Source organism: Pleurodeles waltl, chromosome 1_2, assembly GCF_031143425.1.
Source record: "Pleurodeles waltl isolate 20211129_DDA chromosome 1_2, aPleWal1.hap1.20221129, whole genome shotgun sequence".
NCBI lineage: Eukaryota > Metazoa > Chordata > Amphibia > Caudata > Salamandridae > Pleurodeles > Pleurodeles waltl.
Genome location: NC_090437.1, coordinates 1,316,067,925 through 1,316,092,437, shown reverse-complemented (window position 1 = coordinate 1,316,092,437; position 24,513 = coordinate 1,316,067,925). Strand labels below are relative to the sequence as shown.

Below are 24,513 nucleotides of genomic sequence, written 5' to 3'. Positions count from 1 at the left end.
GGGGTCGCTTCTGCACTGGAGGTCGGATCCTTCAGGTCCTGGGGGCTGCGGGTGCAGTGTCTTTACCAGGCGTCGGGTTCTTAGAAGCAGGCAGTCGCGGTCAGGGGGAGCCTCTGGATTCCCTCTGCAGGCGTCACTGGGAGGGCTCAGGGGGGGTCAACTCTGGGTACTCACAGGGCCATAGTCGCCGGGGAATCCTCCCTGTAGTGTTGTTTCTCCGCAGGTCGAGCCGGGGGCTTCGGGTGCAGAGTGAAAAGTCTCACGCTTCCGGCGGGAAACGTGTTGTCTTTAAAAGTTGCTTCTTTGTTGCAAAGATGTTTCTTCTTTGGAGCAGAGCCGCTGTCCGCGGGGGTTCTTGGTCCTTTTAGATGCAGGGTAGTCCTCTGAGGCTTTACAGGTCGCTGGACCCTCTGGAACGCGTCGCTGTTGCAGTTTTTCTTGAAGTGGGGAGACAGGCCGGTAGGGCTGGGGCCAAAGCAGTTGGTGTCTCCGTCTTCTCTGCAGGGCTTCAGGTCAGCAGTCCTTCTTCGTCTTCAGGTTGCAGGAATCTATCTTGCTAGGTTCTGGGAGCCCCTAAATACTCAATTTAGGGGTGTGCTTAGGTCTGGGGGGTTAGTAGCCAATGGCTGCTAGCCGGGAGGGTGGCTACACCCTCTTTGTGCCTCCTCCCTGAGGGGAGGTGGGCACATCCCTAATCCTATTGGGGGAATCCTCCATCTGCAAGATGGAGGATTTCTAAAAGTCAGAGTCACCTCAGCTCAGGACACCTTAGGGGCTGTCCTGACTGGCCAGTGACTCCTCCTTGTTTTTCTCATGATCTCCTCCGGCCTTGCTGCCAAAAGTGGGGCCGTGGCCAGAGGTGGCAGGCATCTCCACTAGCTGGAGTGCCCTGGGGCGCTGTAACAAAGGGGGTGAGCCTTTGAGGCTCACCGCCAGGTGTTACAGTTCCTGCAGGAGGAGGTGGGAAGCACCTCCACCCAGTACAGGCTTTGTTACTAGCCACAGAGTGACAAAGGCACTCTCCCCATGTGGCCAGCAACATGTCTGGTGTGTGGCAGGCTGGTAAAACTAGTCAGCCCACACTGGAAGTCGGGTATGTTTTCAGGGGGCATCTCTAAGATGCCCTCTGGGGTGTATTTCACAATAAAATGTATACTGGCATCAGTGTGCATTTATTGTGCTGAGATGTTTGATACCAAACTTCCCAGTTTTCAGTGTAGCCATTATGGTGCTGTGGCGTTCGTGTATGACAGACTCCCAGACCATATACTCTTATGGCTACCCTGCACTTACAATGTCTAAGGTTTTGCTTAGACACTGTAGGGGCATAGTCCTCGTGCACCTATGCCCTCATCTGTGGTATAGTGCACCCTGCCTTAGGGCTGTAAGGCCTGCTAGAGGGGTGACTTATCTATGCCATAGGCAGTGTGGGGTTGGCATGGCACCCTGAGGGGAGTGCCATGACGACTTAGTCATTTTCTCCCCACCAGCACACACAAGCTGGCAAGCAGTGTCTGTGCTGAGTGGGGGGTCCCCAGGGTGGCATAAGACATGCTGCAGCCCTTAGAGACCGTCCCTGGCATCAGGGCCCTTGGTACCAGGGGTACCAGTTACAAGGGACTTACCTGGATGCCAGGGTGTGCCAATTGTGGAGACAAAGGTACAGGTTAGGGAAAGAACACTGGTGCTGAGGCCTGTTTAGCAGGCCTCAGCACACTTTCAAATCATAACTTGGCATCAGCAAAAGCAAAAAGTCAGGGGGTAACCATGCCAAGGAGGCATTTCCTTACAATGCCCCTTCCTCTGATGTTGTTAAGGTAAAGGTATGCGTGATGTCACTTCCGCTCTGCCTAAGATGTTGGTAAACTGACATCCGTGTGGCCAAATAATTTAGGGTTCCTATGTGGTCAGCTTTGCATGTGATGCAGGCTAGTTTGAATTGTTTACTTGAGATCTGTAACTTGGTTTGCCTATAAGCGAAAAGCCTAATAATTATAGGATGTTTGTATAGTTGTATCGCTTAGATTTGTTTGAAAAGTGAGACATTGTGATCTTGAGGAATTAGTCAAGATGTGTGTAGCCTTCCAGGAATGTGGAGAACCTGTGTATAACTTTAGGAAGACAATCAAACAGAGGAGGCTGTGATGTGCAGTGTGATTTTCATGAATGTTGATTTTTGCTGCTTTACATGTACACATACTTTGCATTTTTTATAATATTAAAGCTTTAATCATCCAGGCTAAGGTGGAAAGAATTTGAAGTGACTGGAAATATCCTGCAAATAGGTCATGTTTGACTTTTCCCTATGTGAGTCTTTGGAGTTACAGTCATTTTACTGCAACATTGATGTTTTTTAAGAGTCTTCTTCTGACTGTGCCAATGAAAGGGACATGTCTAATATGCAAACTTAAAATACTTTAATTATTTTCTTATATAAAAATAGGAAAATCTGCATGTGTTATTATATAACCCTTTTTTGTTTATTAATTTTCATAAGCACGCAGGTTTGTTTTAACAAATTTAGAATATTTCATCTATTTAGAAGTTAACCATTTGTCCTTAATTTAAATTTTACATTCTTCTGTTCTGCAAATAAAATATATTATTTCCCATTGATTTTATCTTTAAAGCCAGCAGCCACAAATATCTCCTCTAACTGCAGGGAAAGACACAGACATAACTGGAAAAGGCCTCTAATATTTGAACTTTCTTAGGTCAGGCAGTAATCAAGACCTTGTGTTTTTACTAAGATTAGATCTCAAATATGTTTCCTAAGGGCTTTCAGCCAGCCCTCTTCATCCATTGGCCTATTATTGTGTCATTCACATTCCGCGCACCCATCACAGCATACAACAGGAGGCAGTGGGGCAGCCCTCTTCATCCATTGGCCTGTTATTGTGTCATTCACATTTCCCTGCCCCCATCACAGCACACTACATGAGGCAGTGGGTCAGCCTACTTCATCCATTGGCTAACTTCACAGTGAGTGATGGCATTCCACCCTGTCATACAAGGAGCAAAATAGTTTTTTTAAGTACATGGACTACTTTGGCAATGAGTGCTTTTTAGGACCATAAAATGTCTCCTTTTAGCCAGCGTTTTCCTCTGATAACAACGTTTTGGAATAACAGTGGCCAAAGAAATATTGACAAGGCTGGCGGCCGTAACCAAACCAAATTGACTGTTCACTTTAGTGAGTCATTTCAGTATAATGCTCGGGTATTCGATTTTTGTAACAAATGTAGACTTTCTTAGTTTTCCTTGCGGAAAGTACTTGAATTTGTTTTTAGCGAGTATTTGACTTTTGTTTATTGTTTGTCGGGAACACGTAGGTTTGTTTTTACAGATTAGAATGTGACGTCTATTATAAGTTATCAATTAGCCCTTAAAACGAATGTTAATATTCTTCTATTGACCACATATAATATATTATCACCACCCATCGGTGTGATCTTTGAAACCAGTGCAAAGGTTGATGAAATGTAAACTAAAACCAGACCCGGCCAGCGCCATACTCCTCCGGAGCGCTAGGGGGCAGCGGTGGCTGTGGGACTGGTTTTCATCGAAGACAAGTGATGCTTGATGCAGGGGCTGCTGGTGCAGCAGAGACGGGGGGCGGATTAAAAGCAGCCCAGCATCACGGACATCCTCTGTAGGAAGCCGAGCATCACGGACATCCTCTATAGGAAGCCGAGCATCACAGACATCCTCTAAAGGAAGCCCAGCATCACGGACATCCTCTGTAGGAAGCCCAGCATCACGGACATCCTCTAAAGGAAGCCCAGCATCACTGACATCCTCTTTAGGAAGCCCAGCATCACAGACATCCTCTTAAGGAAGCACAGCATCACAGACATCCTCTAAAGGAAGCACAGCATCACAGACATCCTCTAAAGGAAGCCCAGCATCACAGACATCCTCTTAAGGAAGCACAGCATCACAGACATCCTCTAAAGGAAGCCCAGCATCACGGACATCCTCTAAAGGAAGCACAGCATCACAGACATCCTCTGTAGGAAGCCCAGCATCACAGACATCCTCTAAAGGAAGCCCAGCATCACGGACATCCTCTTAAGGAAGCACAGCATCACAGACATCCTCTAAAGGAAGCACAGCATCACAGACATCCTCTAAAGGAAGCCCAGCATCACAGACATCCTCTTAAGGAAGCACAGCATCACAGACATCCTCTAAAGGAAGCCCAGCATCACGGACATCCTCTAAAGGAAGCACAGCATCACAGACATCCTCTGTAGGAAGCCCAGCATCACAGACATCCTCTAAAGGAAGCACAGCATCACGGACATCCTCTGTAGGAAGCCCAGCATCACAGACATCCTCTAAAGGAAGCACAGCATCACGGACATCCTCGCCGCTCTGCATCTGCGTGTTTCTCCACAAGGAAAGGGGTAGGTGCATTGAGGTAGGAAATGCTCCCTTTGCTCCACGCATGCTCGGGGAAACACTGGGCTGGGCTGCTGGACACCCTTCCCACCCTCTGCCTGGGATTTAGTGAGGCTGCAGGGTTTGTTTTCACCTGAGTGCCTCTGGTTCTCATGGGCAGGGGTTGAACCCCGTCCCTCACCCTGATAGCTGCACCCAGGGCCGGCTTTAGGGCAGTACGACTGGTGCGGCCGCACTGGGCGCTGACCCGGTAGGGGGCACTGACCTCAAGAGGGGAGTGGGGGTCGTTGGGGGGACGCTGTGTTGAGCAAAACCTTATGATTTAAAAATACCTGCTTCAGTGTTCCTTGCGTGTCCAGCTTTCAGGCAGCAATAAAAACAGTCAAGATAACTTGCGACTAATGTTCCTGCGAGAGAGAGGGATCAGAGTTTCATCTAGTGGAAGTTTTGACGCCATAAAGTAGCTCAGAGGGTTAATGTTCCTGCTGCAAAGAACAGATCTGTATTGTGTGTGGATAGCTGAGTGGATTAGTAAATGCAGACTTTACCAGCACTTTAAAACAAATGTAATGTATGTGAAAGAGGGACTATGGGGAGATGAGGGGCACTATTGCCAGGTAGTAGTGAGGGAATCTGCAGAGTAGGTCATTGGGGGTAGGTGGATGGGGGCGCAAAAGAAGATTGTCACACTGGACGCCACCAGCGCTAAAGTCGGCCCTGGCTGCATCCGTGAAAGCTGGATAGTCAGGGCCAGCTTTAGCCCTGGTGGTGCCCAGGGCCATAGCCATTTTTGGCAACCCCTTTGACCTTTTCCTTGGATTACCTCACTATCACCCGCCATAAGCGCCGTCGTCTCACCATAGCTCCTCTCGCACATGCATTTAATTTGTTTTAAAGCACTGGCAAATGCTAGCATTACCAACAAAAATGTATATCTACCCAAACGAACTCCTTTTAGCAACATTAGGAATTGAAAGTCAAAGACTGGGGCAAAAAAACATAACGTCCTAACAACCTATTTCATGCAGTTTCCTGCAGCTCTTCGATGACAGTTTGTAACACTCACTCTTCTATATTAGAGTTGTAGCTTATAAACTGCAGCAACAAAACCACCTCCATGACAAAAGCCGTAACCCAGTGAGCTTTCCACATAAAATACAGATCTGTGATCTGCACGGCACACGTTCTTTGCAGCAGGCATATTAACCCTCTGTGCTACTTTAACAGGAGTGAAAACTGCCACTGGATAAAACTCCGATCTCTCTACCAGGAACATTATTCATAAGAGTTATCACAGCGCCTCCCACCCCGAGGTCAGCACCCCCGTCTCCCCAGGTCAGCGCCCAGTGCAGGCCCACCAATCGCACTGACCTAAAGCCGGCCCGGTGGATCGTTATTGCACTGCCTTGCGATGCTACAGCAGAGAGGGTACAAACCTTTGCACTGGCAGGGTCCCTCACTTTCAGTACTGGGCAGAGGAGGGCGAGCCCATAAAGCGGCAACAGGAGACGAGCCAATGGTGTGGCTGGGCTCTACGACCCCTGCACTGGCCAAGCCCTGAAAATGTTTTCACCTAAATAGTGTAACATACCCGATAAAAATATGCTAAAAACATGAGGAAGCTTTTCAACTTAGTTCATCAGATTACATCACTGCATTAAGAGGCATTTATTAAAAGTGGCATTTTTCAAACCTGACCAACTTAAAAATATTCATGCCCCTCCACCACACCAGGACAATTATGTTAATGAATTAGGAGGCAAGTGAGTTGTCTGTTTAAATCAGGTACAAGACAGATGTTTGTACAGCCTGAATTCACCTATTGCAAAGTGCTCTCAAATGCAATCATGAGCAAAAGTTAAATACCATATTGTCCCAGGATTACACAATTTGGTCAAGAAGGGAAGCTTTCATAAACCTTGGGTTATCTGGTTTCACATTGTGTCATTCAGCCACTAGATGGGCATCCCTGTCCCTTTCATGTTCTACTTCAAGGTTAAAATGTTTTCTTTAATTCTCGGCACATGCGGTTAGAGTGTGGGTGTCAGGCAGAAGCCACATGACAGCTCGGCTTGTTTTGGGCTCAAGTGTCCAAGAGAACCTTGAGCTGAGTCAGAGCCAAGCATCTAGCTAGAGCTTTCAGTGTCTCATCCATCTCTTGCGCAGGGCTTTACCTTTACAAACCATGGGTTCAACAGAAGCAAAAGTCTATTATGATGCATGTGCGCCGCCTCCTAGGTACAAGATTGTACAAGATTCGGAATTCGCCTGTTGCACATATTGCGCCGCGCTATAATTCACATGCCTCAGATTGGGGGATAACTTGCATCCACCATTCCGAGGTGAACACACAGTGTGTGCACTCAGTGTGCTTACATTTGCAGCAGGTATTACCTGGTAGAAAGCTGGTGAATAGGAACATCAAGTGTGCACAGTTGAACACAGGTTGTATGTGGAGTCAACACAGATTATTTTACCAATCAGAATTGGACCAGTGCTCAAGAGTCCAATCATAGTGCGGGAATGCTTCTCGTAGAACCTTCCGCCTTCAACAAGAATGTGCTATCGCTCATTCTTCCTCTGGTTCAGGGAGGACCTGGCTGGGAGTTCAGGCTGGACTGTTTGTATTGGTGCAGGACCAAGACTGATTTGCATATGGCTAGGTCTGTTATGAGGTGGGCAAAAGAATGATCATCCTTGTGATTGCCAGTGGTTAGACAAATTGCAAGCTTCCCTCCCATCACCTTTTGTGTATCATATGTTATCATCATTTGTGTAGGGCCTTTTCAGTTGGCAACGTATTGTAGCAATTTCTTAATCTACCCACCCTTCTTGTGGTCTACTGGTGTGATCAGTTGCATATGGTTGTTTGATTGTGTGTTGTTGGGCTTGGTCCTCTCTGCAGGGTCACCCCCAAACGTTTTGCTGTCACCCCTTCATTTTTTGCTGAAATTCATATTTGTTGGTCTCAGGACTCTGTGCGCTTTACTAATGCTAAGCAGTGTTCAGTCCACTAAATATGGTAAAATGGGCTTACACTTGATTGGCATATTTCATTTACTTGTTTGTTCCTTGTAGAATGGTTTACCATCTACCCACGCCCAGTAAATTAAATGCTACTAGTGGGTTTTAACATTGACCACCCACCTATGTAACCCCTTGAAAAGGAAAACTAAATGCTAAATTTTGATTGAGAAAAGGTAACAATTTAATTTTTGTCATCTATGAGATTGTAATTAAAATACTCTCTGATGGTAAAGTCAGATTTTAAATTGAAATGTTGAAAATGCTACTTTTACAAAGTTGGTATTTGCCTGCCATTTGATTCCTATAGCCTATCCTAGGTCACATGACTGGGTGAAGTTGATAGATTTTGTGAAATCCTTCCAGACACTCACAAGATAGAGGAATTCTATTTGCCTAAATGGGCCATCTGCTGGCAGGATGGGGGTGCAGAGATGGGCATAGCCCCAGTTGCAGCTGAATATGCTTGACTCTGGCTACACAACAAAGGACTTGTCACCACTACATTGTCTCTGCAGCCAGCTTAGAGCCAGAGTAGGGGAGTCAGGAAATTCCACCACTTCAAAGAGAAACCTCTAGAAAAGTCTCCTACATTAAAGGAGAGTGCCCTCAGACCTACTCTTAAATTCCCTTTCTGGACTTGTGGAAGGTTTCTCAAAGGACTGCATACTGCTGTGGCTTCCTGTGCACTCCACAAGACTGCTTTGTTGCACCTGGAAGGACTGCCTGGATCCTGTCTTGAACACCTCAAAGGCCTGCCCTGCTGTTGAGCCCTACTTCTTCACCTGAACCCAGGACTATCATTGACTCCAAGTGGTAGTTTACGGGTCTCATGTTCAGAGCTACAGGGACATAGCAGGCTCCCATCATCTTGAACCTTCCCCTTGGCCCACCTTGAGTGAGTCCTAACCCCCTCCCTCAAGTGAAACCCTTCCAGTTAAAGACTCTTGGTGGTGCTGCTAAGGGTGTCCAGAGAGCCAAAATCCAAAACTTAGGACTTAGAACATTTTTGGCTGATAATTGCTCTGAGAACTGAGGGACGACCGGGACCAACCTGCTAATCGATTAATCACTCTTTGGCCTGGCTTCAAGGCAGCTCCAGCTACGTACGTCTCCATAGCAGCAAATCCTGTTCAGCTGTCCTTCATCAAAGGGGCTTTTCGGCCTCCTGGAAATGTCCCACTGGGGAATTTTGACTTTCATAAAAGTGACTGGGTCTGAACGTAGAAATCAACACTGAGACTTCATCCAGGCCCTGCAGCAACGAAGCTCCTGCCTCAGGCAGCGCCTGCAGCCTTACCTTGCTGAGCTTTACTTTTCAGAACTTTTTCACCAGAATTTATTCTACGTCCAAAGGTACGTGCCGACTTGGCCTGATCTACTTCTTGTATCCGACCCACACTCCATCATGGCCGACCATAGTTTTCAACTTTAACTCAGCCTCGAAAGACTAGGGGCCATATTTATACTTTTTGACGCAAAACTGCACTATCGCAGTTTTGCGCCAAAAAAATTTGCGCCGGCTAACGCCATTCTGAAGCACCATGCGGGCGCCGTATTTATTGAATGGCGTTAGCCGGCGCTAGCAGACCGGCACTGCCTGGTGTGCGTGGAAAAAAAACACGTACACCAGGCAGCGCCGGCGTTGGGGAAAATGGCGTTAGGGCGTCTTAAAATGGTGCAAGTCAGGTTGACGCCAAAAAATCGCCTCCACCCGATTTGCGCCATTTTTAACGACGCCCAGACGCCATTTACATGACTCCTGTCTTAGTAAAGACAGGAGTCATGCCCCCTTGCCCAATGGCCATGCCCAGGGAACTTATGTCCCCTGGGCATGGTCATTGGGCATTGAGGCATGTAGGGGGGCACAAATCAGGCCCCCCTATGCCAAAATAAAATTTTTAAAAAATAAAAAATTATACTTACCTGAACTTACCTGAATGTCCCTGGGATGGGTCCCTCCATCCTTGGGTGTCCTCCTGGGGTGGGCAAGGGTGGCAGGGGGGGTCCCTGGGGGCATGGGAGGGCAGCTGTGGGCTCATTTTGAGCCCACAGGTCCCTTAACGCCTGCCCTGACCCAGGCGTTAAAAAGAGGCGCAAATGCGGGGTTTTTTGCCCCGCCCACTCCCGGGCGTGATTTTTGCCCGGGAGTATAAATACGACGCATTTGCGTCGCAGTAATTTTTTTAGACGGGAACGCCTACCTTGCATCTCATTAACGCAAGGAAGGTGTTCACGCAAAAAAATGACGCTCTTTCCTCATACTTTGGCGCTAGACGCGTCTAACGCCAAAGTATAAATATGGCGTTAGTTTTGCGCCGAATTTGCGTCGAAAAAAACGACGCAAATTCGGCGCAAACGGAGTATAAATATGCCCCTAGATGTCTGTTCATTTAAGCACTAGTTTTCACAAAAAAACTTTAAAATATCATAACTCAGTTTTTACTGGTTGGTATTGTGGCATTTTGGTGTCAAATAATGTATTAAAGTTTACTCTATTTCTCTAAATTGGTGTGGGATTTTTCTTGTGTTGTGCTTTCCCTTACTTAATGTTTGTGGGTGCTGCATTTTTTTTTTTTTTTAAATATATTTTTATTAACATTTTGTTGTTACACAGTTACATACTTATTCAGTTTACATTTCCTCATTTGTTGCACTTTTTGTTTTTCATGCTTTATTTTGCTTTTTACTCCTTGTTTGCTACTTTTATTATCGTTAGTCTTTTTGCTCCTTATTTAATAAATTGTGCTCGTTTACTTGTTAAAGCGTATTTCCTTTCTTCGTTTCACTGTTCTGTATAATCAACAATCGATCAACAAACTTGAACCCCTTCTTCCTTGTAACTTGGGAGGGTGGTGTGGGGGTTAGGCGCGGGAGGACAAGGGTAGTGAAGGGGGGGAGGGAGGAGGTGGGGAGTGAGAACACAAGGTATGTGGTATACAATTTCATGTGACAGTCGTGTTGGCCTAATTGGAGGTAGGGAAAGGAAGAAGGGGAGAGATAAGAAAAAAAAAAAAAAAGGCCCCAAGAGGTCAACTTTACGGCTTTGTGTGAATGGCTTTTGTAGTTGTTAACTTTTAAGGTACAATAGTATATCAATTTTTGGGCGAGGGAAGATGTCAACCCAGGGCGCACCGGCGCACAGCGGGGGTGGCGGGTCACTCGCGCTGCTTGCTATTTCTGTCAGTGGAGTGGGGGTCAGAGGGCCAACTGTCTTCGCACCCTTGGTCTTGATGTGATCTATGTGTGGTTTGGGCCTGTTTTGGGTGCCTGCCTATGTGCTTCCACCATTTGGTTCTATCCTCGGTGCGGGCTGGATTTCCCTTGTTTCTCCTACTGGACTTGCCAGCCTCTTATTTATACTCTCCCAGTTCGTCATTAAATTCTCCCATCCCGGAGCTATAGGAACCTGGCGAATATTCTTGGCTTCTTCTGCTTTTAGGACCTGTAGTTCAGCTCTAGACCATGTTGATATATCCCTTGTCCAGTCAGACAGCAGAGGGTGATCTGGGGCCTTCCAGCCCCTCGAGATTAGTCTCTTATAAAGGGCCAGGGATAGGTCCAGAAAGCGCCCCTTCACTTTACCGCAAAGCGCAGCTGGTCTGAGGCCCAGCAGGCACAGTTCAGGGGTGGGTCTCAACTCAAACTCAAACAATTCAGTTAGGGTGGGCAATATTTCCCTCCAGCCAGCCTGGATCGCTGGGCAGGTCCAAACCATGTGGTCAAAATCCGCCCCTCCTCCTCCGCATCTCGGGCAAGTCCCCGGGGCCCCACCGTATATACGGAACAGTCTGTGAGGTGTGAGGTACGTTCTGTGCAAATAATTGTATTGAATGTATCTTAATCGCGTATTACGTGATATCTTCCGGGGGTAGGCCAGTATTCTCTTCCACTCTGAGTCAGTTAGTTCCCGCCCAACTGTGTTCTCCCACCGCCCTCTCAGCGACCGTAAGGGGTCTAAGGCTGCCTCGACTTGGGCCCGATATATTTTAGTGATCAGATGTGATTCCTCCCCTAATGTCAACAGTAAATGCAGGACCTCATGGGTGGTGGGTTCCGCATTCACTGTGTCCCAGTGAGCTTTAAGAGTGTGTACTAGCCTCCCATAAAGCAGGAACTGCCCCCTGGGAACACCCTCTTCCGTTAATTCAGCAAATCCCCTCATCACTCCCTCCTTGAAGAGCCCTCCCACTGCTTCTATTCCAGCTGACAGCCAGGGGCCAAGTCCCGTGTTTCCCAGACCCCTCCCCCTAGGTTCTAAGGCGAGCACCGCCAGTGGCAAAGCTGGGGAATATGGAGGGCCCACTCCCACCCTTTTCGTGCATCTTTTCCAGCATGCCACTGCCACTTTTATCATTATATTATTCCCAGGGGGGGGTTATCTTTCTGTTTGTCATACATGCCGCAATCCATGTTGCGTCCATTACTCCTTGGGCTGTATATAAATCCAGTTGGCCCCGGCCCGTAAGCCAACCGGGTATCCACTGTAATTGGGCTGCTAGGTAGTATGCCTCAAAGTCGGGGGTTCCCAGTCCTCCCGCGTGAGGTGGTCTGCAGATAGTCGTAAGTGTAGTTCGTCTGCGTCCGTTGTCCCATATTAGTTCTCTGAGCAATGTGTTCAGATCGCGGAACCATGCCTGGGGTCTCAACAGTGGCAAGTTGGTGAAGTAGTAGAGAAGTCGGGGGAGCATGATCATCTTGGAGAGTGCCACTCTGGCCATCACTGACAGTTTCAGAGAGCGCCAAAATTCTACCGAGAGCGCTCTACCAAGGTTGCCCTCTCTTAAGTCTCCCATGTCATGGTAGATCTGGATCCTCAGGTATCTAAATGTCCGTGAGGCCCATTTCAGGTCTGTTGGGCACGTTGCGGGACATCTATATCCAGGCGTCGGGGGGAACACATATGTTTTGTTACGGTTAAGTCTTAATCCTGACACCTCTCCGAACTCCTCCAGGGTCTTCAGGGCCCAGGGGAGACCACTCGCCCGTCTCTAAGATAGATCAAGATATCATCTGCATATAGCGAGATAATGTGATCAGTTGGCCCCCACTGAATCCCCCTGCCCGCTCCGTCCCTGCGCATCCAGGCCGCCAGGGGCTCCATCGCCAGGGCGAACAACAATGGAGATAGGGGGCATCCCTGTCTAGTTCCCCGGTGCACTGGATAAGCACCAGAGATTGTCCTACCCGTCTTGACCCTTGCTAGTGGGGATGAGTATAATAGGTTCACCCATCTGACCCAGCCCTCGCCCAGTCCCATTTTTAACATTGTCGCCCTCAGGTAGTCCCATCTGATTGAGTCGAAGGCCTTTTCAAAGTCCACCGCTAGCATGGTCCCGGTTGGCGGCCTCGATTCACTGGGCATATGTATGGTAGAGAAAATACGCCTAAGATGCAGAGAGGTGCTGCGACCAGGTATGAAACCGTTCTGGTCAGGATGTATCAGGGTGGGCATATGAGGTAATAGCCGGTTAGCCAGGATCTTACTGAGGATCTTGAAGTCGCTATTTAGCATTGATAGTGGGCGAAAGTCTGTTACTGATGCCTCCCTGCTATTTGTTTTAGGGAGAGGCACTACCAATGCCTCACGCAGTGTGCATGGGAGTTCACCATTCCTTGCCGATTCCATATACATTTCTATCAGTCTGAGGACTAGTAAAGATTTATACTTTTTATAAAAGTCCATAGGAAGACCATCTGTACCAGGGGTCTTCCCAGGGGCCAGCTGTGCAATTGCTTCAGTTGTCTCATCCGTGGTCACTGGGTCCCCCAGGCCGACGCTGTCCTCTGGGCTCAGTACCGGTAGGGGTATCCGAGTTAGGAGGTTGTCAAGAGTTCCCGTCCCCAAGTCTGTGGGCTTCCTGTATAAGTGTGTATAGTAATCTCTAAATGCGTCGTTAATGGATTCTGGGCTAAGTCTGCGTGTTCCCCCCCTGTCCAGTACACTTGCAATGGGGTCACTATCTCCGTTTGGGCGCACTAGCCATGCCAAAAGTCTACCGGATCTCCCCTCCTCTGATTGTATGGATGTCAAATATCTTTGCATACTGTGGCATCTAAGTCGCTCTTCAGCTTGGGAGTGCTCTCTACGTGCACGTTCGTACTCTTCATCCACTTGCCCTGCAGGGCCCTGTCTCAGTTCCCCCTCATGAATGACCCTCTCCAATGCGTTTAATTCTCTCTCAAGCGTACGTTTTATCCCCACAGACTGTCCAAGGCAGTGACCCCTCGTCCCCACCTTGAGTGCCTCCCACTCTGTGCCTCTGGCGGAAGTGGATCCCTTATTAGTTTCTATGTGTTCTATTAGGTAGCATCGTAATTCCTCCCTATATGCCTGGTCTTCTAGCGCTGTCGGAAGCATTCTCCATGACGGTATGGGGGGTCTGTCCTGTGATACCCTCAAAGTCATTAATAGAGGGTTGTGATCTGATATTGTGCGAGCAAGGTACTCAGCATGGGCGATACTTCGAGCCAATCCCGCAGTGCAAACTATCCTATCAATTCTAGTGTGTACCTGGTGGAGGCCCGAGTAAAACGAGTAATCCCTGGTCGCTGGGTGTTGAAACCGCCAAGCATCTACCAGCCCCCAGGCGTCTAGCCACTCAACTAGTTTTTTTGCTGTTTTGGTTGATGTTGCTCCCTGTAGTGGGGGGGTAGATCTGTCTAAGTCAATGTCAAGCACTGCGTTAAAGTCTCCTCCTATTAGTACTTCCCCCATGTGTTGACGAGTGAGGTGTCTAGACAGGCCCGTCATGAATGAGGTTTGGTCCTGGTTGGGGGCATATATACAACTCAGTATCAACTGGAGCCCCTGTAATTTCCCTTCTAGTATGACAAACCTTCCCTCTCTGTCTATGTTGGAGGAATCAATCGTGAAGGGGGCCCCCGCCCTAATCCAAATCAGAACTCCTCTTGCGTAAGCTGAATATTCTGTGGCAAACACCTGTCCCCTCCATCTCCGTCTTAGCTTCTCTCCCTCTCCGGGTGCCAGATGGGTCTCTTGTAACATAGCCATCTGCACCCCCCTCCTTTTTAGGAAGGAAAGAATTCTATGTCTCTTAGCAGGGGTACTCATCCCCTAACATTCCAGGTTATGATATTGTAGTCCGCCATCCTATTCTCAAAGCCTGTTGTGTGTAGGCTCGGCACGCCCATGGCCCGACCGATTCCCCCACAAGCTTGTACCTTCATTGTGTGCAGTCCATTTCACACATGTAGCCAATATAACTAGTAACAGCAAACCCCAACTCCCCATCCCCAGGGCACCTCCGGAACTGTAGGCTGCCCAATAAGTTATGCAACACTGCAAATTATTCAAACACATCAATGCAATACTCGCCAGCCAAGACTGACAGGCGAGAGTCAGGATCGGGGGGCGGCCAGGTCCGGAGGGGCCATTTCACTACTTAGTTTGTCTCGCCTTTCAGCACCGGTGCGGGTTCGATCTATGCAAGTTCGTCAGCGGTCTGCGGGGTCACTCTTGGTGTGTAAGTCGAGTCCCCAGAGCCATCGGGCGAGGACACCACCGTATCGTCCGATTCTTCTTCAGAGACTTCCCGGGGCGATGTCTCTCCACCCTCCTTGGCCGCCGCCTCCAGGGCCCCTCTCTTGCCAGTTTCCCTCTGTGTTCGCGTTGGCGGTCTCTGGGCCTTTTCCCCTTCGGGGCCCAGCGGGTCCCGCCCGCCCCGCGATTCTCCGGTGCAGGTCGCGTAGGCCGTGCCCCAAATCTTTCGAGCCAATCCCATGCCTCCTCTGGAGTTTGGAAGAACGTGGTTTTTCCCTCCGCAATCACTCGCAGTCTTGCTGGGTAGAGCAGCGAGTACTGTATCCCCTCTTCTCGTAAGGTTCTTTTAACGGCTAAGAAGGAGGCACGTTTGTTTTGGACTTCCAAGGTGAAGTCAGGGAACAATGTCGCTTCACCATTGGCTACTTTAAACGGGCCCGTTTCCCTGGCTTTCTGTAAGAGGATGTCTCTGTCTCTGTAGTGCAGGAGTTTAGCAATTACAGCCCGTGGTGGCCTGCCAGGAGCAAATGGTCTAGCTGGCACACGATGTGCTCGCTCCAGTGAGTAAAAGGGGGTCAGACATCCTGGCGCGACAACTGTGCTTAGCCATTTCTCCAGAAATTCCACTATGTTCGTCCCCTCGGCCCCCTCAGGGAGGCCCACCATGCGAATATTGTTCCTCCTGTTTCTACCTTCTGCGTCTTCAGCTCGCTGTTCGAGCTTTGCCACTCTGCCAGCCAAGGAGGTCACCTCCGCTGATACGTCTTCTTGTTTTGGGACGACTACCGCTAGCGTTGCTTCCGCTTCTTTTACTCTGTCGGCCAATTTGTGATGATCGGCTCTCAGGAGGCCCACCTCTATCGCCACCTGGTTAATGTTGCGCTGTAATGTGGATTTGGTGTCTTCAATGGCACCCAGTATCTTGTCTAGGGTGTCTTGTACTTTGATTTGTGACCGGCTCTGTATGGTCAGCTCATTGTCCCCCGGTGGTGTCGGAGTCGGGGGTCCATGGCTTTGTTCTTATGTCTGCCCTTGGGGGGCATTGGCCAGGCAGGGAAGGGCTTCTCAGTGGGTCTGGCGCACAGTTCAGGCACTTATGCTGTTCGCTTTTGATTTGTCCATTAATCCAGGCCACTGTTGTCGCAGTCTCTGGGCCCGGGTGCTCCAGGGCGAGCGTCAGGCGCTCCGCTAGCCGCTCCCAGCGCGATAAGTGGCGGTGGGCGGCAGGGTCGAGGGTCTCCACCAACGTTGTGCAGTCCGGCTCCGCCGAGGATCTGTGCCGGCGCTACGGTCGGGTCCCAGCGGCCCCTCTCGTTCGCGCGGATCACCGCGTCCGTCCCTCGCCAGAGGTTCACCTGGTCCAGTGCGCTCAGGCCTGGGTCCGCTGGTGGCCCTTCACAGACCAAACGATCATGCGTGTGCTGTGCTCAGCCCCCTGGTCGCGTCCCATCCACTCTTTGGATGAGAAAACAGTTTGGGCTAAACCGGGGTTGGTGGGTTTTCATAGATTTGCGCTGTTGTGCGTAGATGGGGTGGGTGCAGTAGACCTTCAGCTCGGCGTCGGTCCAGTCAACCAAAGGGGGCCCGCACCTGGCAACAAGGGTACCCAGCTTCCAACCCCGGTAGACGATGGCGGCTGGCGCAGGGCGATCCCGCACTGCCCCGCCCCACAAAGGGCAATCAATGTTTATTCTGTGTTGCCCCGGGTGTAGAGAGTCCCGTCGTCGGCATCCGGGGGCTCCCGGGCAGCAGTCACAGGCCCGCCGATTGTGCGCTCCCCAGGGGGTGTGCCCAAAGCGGACTCCTCACCGGGAAGCCCGGGGGGGGCACTCGTCCCTGTGTCTCCGCAGCGCAGGCAGTCTCGCAGCCAGGGGGCATCAGGCCCCGCCCCCCGAGCAGGAGGCCGACCCATCACCGGTAGGTGTCCTCATCAGCCGCTCCGGTCTACACCTTCCCCCCCAGGGTGGGCCCGCGTCCGCATCCAGCGCCGGGCGCAGCGCGTGGTCCGAACTGGGACCGCGGCCTTAATCCGACGGCGATCTCGCGGGCCCCGCTCTGCGCTGAGGCGCCCGAGTCCGCCGGAGGCCACCCCCGGGGTCGTGGCCGCACTCGAGCGGTCCCGTCCGCACCAGCCGCTCACCGCCTCCGCTCTGAAACAGGGAGCCTCCCAGTCCGGCGCGTCCTGGCTCCGCTCGCCGACAGGGCCGCAGGCTCTCGTCAGTCGTGGGCAGCCCTAGCCCACTGGCAGCCTGCACCAGGGCCGAGACTGCACCTCCGCAGTCCCCCCCGTCCGCAGCGGTCGTCACACTCTTCTTTGGGTGTAAGACCGCCCGCTCCAGCACGTCCAGGCTCCGGTTTAAAGTCGGCCCCTCCGGAGCCGAACAGTTAAGCGTGCGCCATGCTCGGCTCCGTGGCCACGCCCCCATGTTTGTGGGTGCTGCATAAATGTGTTACACATTACCTCTAAAGGAATTCTGATTGTGTTTTGTCCCAAGCTACCCAGGTTTAAGCACAGGTTAATTTTGTGACTTTTTGTGGTTCACCCTGCCAGGGATTGTGGCGTTTGCTTGACCAGGGCTATTACCCCAGTCAGTCAACAACCCAATTTCTCACATGTATGTTTAGTAGAGATTTGTTAAGTCAAAAGAGTTAGATTCTTGGTAGTGTCTTGTGTATGCATGGGTGTGCCGAGTACTTTTTTGTTGAGCTGGGTCATGGTTTGCCCATTGCTTGGCCAGTGTAGATAGTTTTCCAGAGAGCATTACTAACTAGGTAAATAGCTATGGTGGGATGATTTGTGGGTGAGTGTATAGTATATTTAAGCTAACAGCTGAATCTTTACAAGATGTATGGAACTGTGGTGTAAGGGATTACTGTTGAGTTTGTAGCACCTTGAAAATGGTGAATTAGAAATGTTATAAAGGTGCTGTGTATTTATTTTTGAGTTAAAGTGGTGAGTGCTTTTGGGTCCTGCGATCACCAGCTACAGAATGTAATTGTGCTGTAGTGGATCGGTCCACTCTCCTCTCCTAAAAGTGCATGCCCTGGTGGGTAGGTGTTGCTGTGAGCACAATGGTAGCCAACTACATTGCTCTTAAATGCTGTTCTGGATATTTGCAAAGTGGTCTGTCTAATATGTTCTGTTGGAAAGTGTGTGAATGTGGCCACCTATGCCTTATCGGTCATTACTGCTTATTGATAGACGCTGAGCTTGTCGCTGCTACAGCCATCTAACCAGAAGGGCAGCTGAGTGCTATGTAGTTTTACACTAACAAACATAATCAAAGTAGGCCTAGCAGGCCGCAGTATGATGTGCAGAAGGTAAGCAGTGTTTTTAAGGCATAGGTACTGCCAAGTGAAAAATGACTCCATGAGTGAAATAACAGGTCCAGCAGCAATCGCAGCTGGGGAGATGAGTAGACGCGGCTCCTCTGTATGGGCGGAGGAGCGTCGCCCCTCCCGCCAGCAGCAACCGCTGCAAATCTTTTACACAGGAAGGATAATAAACTCTGTTTATTATCCTTTCTGTGTAAAAGGGGCGGGGCTTTGGGGGTGACGAGCCGGGGGAGTGCTCTGTGCACTCCCCTCAGAGCACATGTGTGTTTGGCTGGCCGTCTTGGGCGGGCCAACACACATGCGCTGTAGGCTTTCTCCAGGCCAGCAACACAGTTGCTGGGCTGGAGAGAACCTGCACAGGCTCCCAGTCTGCCTGGGGGCGCGCTGGCTGGGCATTCCCAGCCAATCCTGATGCTGCTCTGAGCAGTGTCAGGATTGGTGCAGGGCAAGCTGGGAGCCTGTACCTGCAGCAGCGACTGGAGAGGAACGGCGCGCGGCACGGGAGCAGAGGTAATTAAAAAAAATAAAAAAAATATTATTATTCAATTATTTTTTTCCCGTGCCCCCCCACCCCATTCAGCCCCAGCCACGTGAGTCGCTCCTGGAAACGAGTAGAAGCTATTGAACTTTTTAAAGTGATGGCTGTGCATTTATGCCACATGACTGAGAGACGAACTGGGATAGCTGTAAAAGTTGGCCATCTAAGCAGACACTAAGCAGTTTTTAAAGGGTTGATTATCATCTTATCTTCAGAAGCCAAAATAACAGAATCCTTGTGTGAAAGGAAACCTGAAATATGGCTCGTGGAGAGCTGGAAACAGCTCTAAGATCCCTCATGACCTGCCACTTGGTCAAGCGTTTTTAGTGCAGGGCTCTACATGGGAGGTGGTGTTAGTGATCTTACAACAATGCAGCACCCAAATAAGTACACAGCAACTGAAGTGTGAATATCCAGTCAGAGTTTTTTTTTTTTATAATAGCTCTTTATAGAACCAGTTGATAAAAAAGTGCATTAAAAGTGATACATGTGTTTCACAATTTCAGTTTTGAATATGAAAGAGGCACAGACTTGTACAAAAGCGGTTCCCCCTAAATTTCCAGCAACTGGAAGCAGCATCTGTGGGGTGTGCAAGGGGGGAAGGGAAGTTATGTATGGTCCCTTGAGAGTGTTGGGGTGGTGTGCAAATTGCAGTGCAACTGATAGTAACTCAAACAGAGCTTTTTAACCCCTTCACTGCCAGGCCTTTTCCCCTCAGGTGCCAGGCCTTTTTTTGGCTATTTGGGGCAGTTCGCGCTTAGACCCTCATAATGTGTTGTCCACATAAGCTACCCACGCCACATTTGTGCCTTTTTTTCCAACATCCTAGGGATTCTAGAGATACCCAGACTTTGTGGGTTCCCCTGAAGGAGCCCAAAAGTTAGCCAAAATACAGCAAACATGTTTGTTTCAAAGAAAATTGGAAAAAAGGGCTGCAGAAAAAGGCTTGTGGTTTTTCCCCTGAAAATTGCATCAACAAAGAGTTTCCGGTGCTAAAATCACAGAGTTGAATCAGAAAATCCAATTTTCAGCACAATTGTGGTATTTTACTGGGACATGCCCCATTTTCACAATTTTGTGTGCTTTCAGCCTCCTTCCAGTTAGTGACAGAAATGGGTGTGAAACCAATACTGGATCTGGGAAAGCTAAACATATCTGAAAAGTATACAAAATTCTGAATTCAGCCAGGGTCCATTTGTGTAGATCCTACGAGATTTTCCTACAGGAAATAACAGCTGAAATAAAAAAATATTTAAATTGAGGTAAAAAAAAAAACATCAATTTTTCTCCACGTTTGACTCTAACTTTTTCCTGCGATGTCAGATTTTCAAAAGCAATATATTGTTACGTCTGCTGGACTCTTCTAGTTGCTGGGATATATAGAGCTTGTAGGTTCAACAAGAAACCTAAGTACCCAGAGCCAATAAATTAGCTGCACCTTGCAATGGGTTTTCATTCTATACCGGGTATACAGCAATTCATTTGTGATTTACAGGGCATTTCTCAAATAGACTTCTTTTTTACATACTGTCTTACATTTGGAAGGAAAAAATGTAGAGAAAGACAAGGGGCAATAACACTTGCTTTGCCATTCTGTGTTCCCCCAAGTCTACCGATACAAATGGTACCTCACTTGTGTGGGTAGGCCTAATACTCGCGACAGGAAACGCAACATGGACACATCACATTTTTACATTGAAATTTTACCTGTTTTTCGCAATGTGCCTAGCTGTGGATTTTGGTCTCTAGCTCAGTCAGCACCTAGGAAAACCTACCAAACCAGTGCATTTTTGTAAACTAGACGCCTAGGGGATCCAGGATGGGGTGACGTGTGGGGCTCTCACCAGGTTCTGTTACCCAGAATCCTTCGCAAACCTCAAAATTTGGCAAAAAAACACTTTTTCCTCACATTTCGGTGACAGAAAGTTCTGGAATCTGAGAGGAGCCACACATTTCCTTCCACCCAGCATTCCCCCAAGTCTCCCGATAAAAATGATACATCACTTGTGTGGGTGGCCCAGGTGCCTGCAACAGAAAAAAAACAAAAACCTGTAGAGATTGAGGGGATAGCACAGCGAGTTGATAAAAACATATTTTTCTTTTATACATCTTTAAGCTGACTCTGCTTTTTGGACCCACACAACTGAGCTATCATTTTACTTGGGAGACTGAGGGGAACGCAGGGTGGTAGGAAATTTGTGCCGGAGCGGTGATCCTACAAAGAAAAATGAGGAAAATATGCTTTTTAAGCAAATTTTGAGGTTTGCAGAGGAGTCTTGGTAAGAAAATGTTGAGGGAACCACGCAAGCCGCACCTCCTTGGACTCCTTGGGGTGTCTAGTTTTAAAAAATGTCTGGGGGTTGGTAGGTTTCCCTAGATGAAGGCCGCACCCGGGACCAAAAATGTAGGTGCTCCCACCCCAAAGACAGGTAGTCTTGTAATAGATCATTTTGATGTGTCCACATACTTATGTGATGTTCCAAACACTAACTTTTTTTAAAGAAATGCACTTAGGTCATATTAAAAAGACCCCTCACCCACCAACCAAGTTGGTGGCATGCTTCATCATCGGGGGCCCACCCGAGACACCTAACGGGTGTGCTTCAACGCCTGATTACAGCGGAGCAGGTTTTGTCATTTTTGCCACACATACTGGTTGGATTTGGCACGAGGGTGAGTGATGGTTCAATAGATCAAATTTTATTAACAAAAGATTTCACAAAAATGAAATGCACTGTTAATAACTGAAAGACCATAAAACTGAACCAGCTCGTGAGCCGTAAACCTCGACAAGGCACCAACCGCTTTACAGTCTATTCACACACTTTTTATACATGACATGCACAATACCATTCACGCTGACAGCCACGGACCCAGCACATTACAACACTCGCATCGACAGACAGCGCCACTCAAGAGCCCATCACTTTCAAATGCCCACATGCCTGATACTGCAATAACACCAGCTGATGGGAGTGTGTGGACTGCCGTTTGGCTGGCACCACCAGCCAAGCACCATTCCACGCACACCGCCAGCCAAGCACCACCCCACCCACACCGCCAGCCAAGCACCACCCCACGCATACCGCCAGCCAAGGGCCAACCCAAGCAAACCGCCAGCCAAGCGGCACTCCATGCACACCGCCAGCCAAGCGCCACTCCATGCATACCGCCAGCCAAGTGCCACGCCAGGCACACCACCAGCCAAGCGCCGCTCCGTGCACACCACCATCAACTTTTTTTGTTTTTTAACAAAGAAACCACTAACTAATTATAAATAAGTACAAACTACAAACACAAAAGCTCTATCTAATTATTCTTTTGGGTGTGGTAACTCCTGAAACAGCCAGCTACACACAGCCCAGGCTTTGAAGGACAGTCCGGGCAGTACATCTGGCTCTCCCTCCGGATACCTCTTCAGGCACAGACTCTGCATTTCTTAGTAGGCAAGTATTTTTTGGGAGTGGGAGGAATGTGATCAGTAAAGTGGCGATCTTTCAATCTAGCCACATCCTCCACCACTGCTACTCTAGGAACTCTTGCACGTTCCACCACAATAAGGCTCTCTATCACTGACTCCTGAAAATTAACAAATTTCATCCTTGGCTCAGGGGAACAATCCTTTAACACAATAAAAGCATTAAAAGTTGCCAAATGAAACAAATGAATGGGCAACTTTTTATGCCACACGTAAGACTTACGAAGAACAGTGTAATGTTCCAACCTCTGATCTACTCTATCAACACCACCTATGTGCTTATTGTAGTCCAAAATGCACGCAGGTTTGCGCACTTCCGCAACCTGACCCCAAACAGTCACAGGGGAAGTACTCTTATCATGGATGGTAGTTAGCATGTACACATCCCTCCTGTGTGCAAATTTCAGAGCTAGCAGCTCATAATTTCGCAAGGCACTGCACTGTCCCCTCTCAAGTTTTTTACAGACAAGCTCCCTTGGATTGCCTTTCCGGTTAGAGTGGATTGTGGCACAAGCAACAGTGTCCACGCTGAACAATTCCTTGAACAACGGAACTCCAGTGTAGAAGTTATCTACATACAAATGGTGACCTTTGTTAAACAGTCGTCTACCAAGTTCCCATACAATTTTCTCACTAACTACAAAAGTGGGGGGACAACCAGGGGGGTCAATATTGGAATCCCTACCAGTGTAGACCCGGAAATTATAAACATATCATGTACTACTTTCAGACAGCATATACAATTTAATTCCATACCGTGCCCTCTTGCTAGGAATGTACTCCCTAAAAACCATGAACAGAACCAAAGACTCGTCCACACTTATTTATTTGCCTGGAACATAAACCTCTGAAAACTGATCTATAAAATGATCAAGGACAGGCCTAATCTTAACAAGACCGTCACAATCAGGACGAACTCATGGCAAGGCTAAAGCATTGTCAACAAAATGCAGCATCCGAAGAAGCAAATACCGATTACGAGCTATGGTTGCAGGAAATATAGCCGTTGCCATCAAGGGACTAGTAGACCAATAAGAAGCCAGCGACGGCTTCCTTATCAGCGCCATCAAAAAGTCAAACCCAAGACCTTTTTCATCTCTTCCAGATTTGTGGGAATCCAACGGGTAGCTCTATACTGAGGCCTACGTCTGGCAGAGTTGTCCTGCAAATTAGCTCAACAATCTCTTCCAAAAATACATCGTCCATAAACAACTCAAAGAAATTGACAGGCAAAAAGTTTTCCGTATTTACTCTACACCCTGGGAGACTAGTAAAGGCAGGCAACTGTGGCTGCTCCATGTTTGGGGCAGCCCAGGGGTCAGGACTTCCAATGGGAAACCTTTCAGCTCCAGGTTGCTGCACTATTGGCACATCAGTGACCTCCTCTAAAACCGGCCCTTCATCTCCACCCAGAGTGGCCTGCTCATCAGGAGATTCCTCTCCGACAGAAAACTCACTGCCAGAATCTCTCACTTTCTCTTCTGCCTCAGATGCAGAGTCAGTCTCATAATCATGGTCAGAAGATGACTCAAAAAGCATGCCAACAACCTGCTGAGCAATCACTCTGCGGCTAGCCATGATCCTTTCTAAGTGTAACTTGACAAATGTGCCAACAACAGCCAGCACTGTCTAAAATAAGTAATAAACAAAGTGTGGCTTTATCACAAGAGTTATGTACTGAAAAACTATACCAGTCACTTGCCTGAAAAAGCTAGACTCACCACCAATGATATCCCACTAAAAAGAAAAGCACATTAGACATAAGACAACACAAATATCATTGTGCACAAATCTAAGGACAATTTCACACACAATCCTGCATTTAGTACACCACCTACAAACTTGTCATTCATGCATTGCAACATTACTCCTTTGGAATAAATTGTTTTTACTTACCTAAAACATGCAACTACGCAAACCGCAGGTCAGCCACTGCCAACACCGCAAGGAGCCACAGCAAAGGAAGCAAATGCTTTGAGCTAGAAGAAATAAACTATTATAATCACAAATGCAAAACCTTCGCCAGTTGACAAACACCCCTCCACCAAGCATTTTGAAATTTTCCATTGTGTCTAAGTGGATTCTGCCCCCCCTTAGGGCAGATGGGCCTAAAGAAGTAGGCTGATCTGCCCTGAGGGGGGCAGAAATATCAATCAGTTATGAGCCTCCTTTGGGGGGGCAACCCTTACCAAAGGGGCCGCCCCCACACAAAACACACAGACAAACACA

At 48.6% G+C, this 24,513-nt stretch overlaps 1 protein-coding gene across 3 annotated transcripts in view; it reads left to right on the top strand.

The window, feature by feature from the left end:
• The first annotated feature begins 3,576 nt into the window (after positions 1-3,576).
• The window catches only part of LOC138251102 (zinc finger protein 420-like), a 46,386-nt gene continuing 25,449 nt past the window's right edge, over positions 3,577-24,513 (top strand). Inside the window, exon 1 of one of the 3 annotated variants that reach the window (XM_069205623.1) lies at positions 3,577-4,409. The gene's annotated coding sequence lies outside the window, so the exon portion shown is untranslated. Of the gene's footprint in view, positions 4,424-4,717; positions 8,785-24,513 lie in introns of those variants that run through there. The other 2 variants (XM_069205622.1, XM_069205624.1) reach the window with 2 other exon arrangements.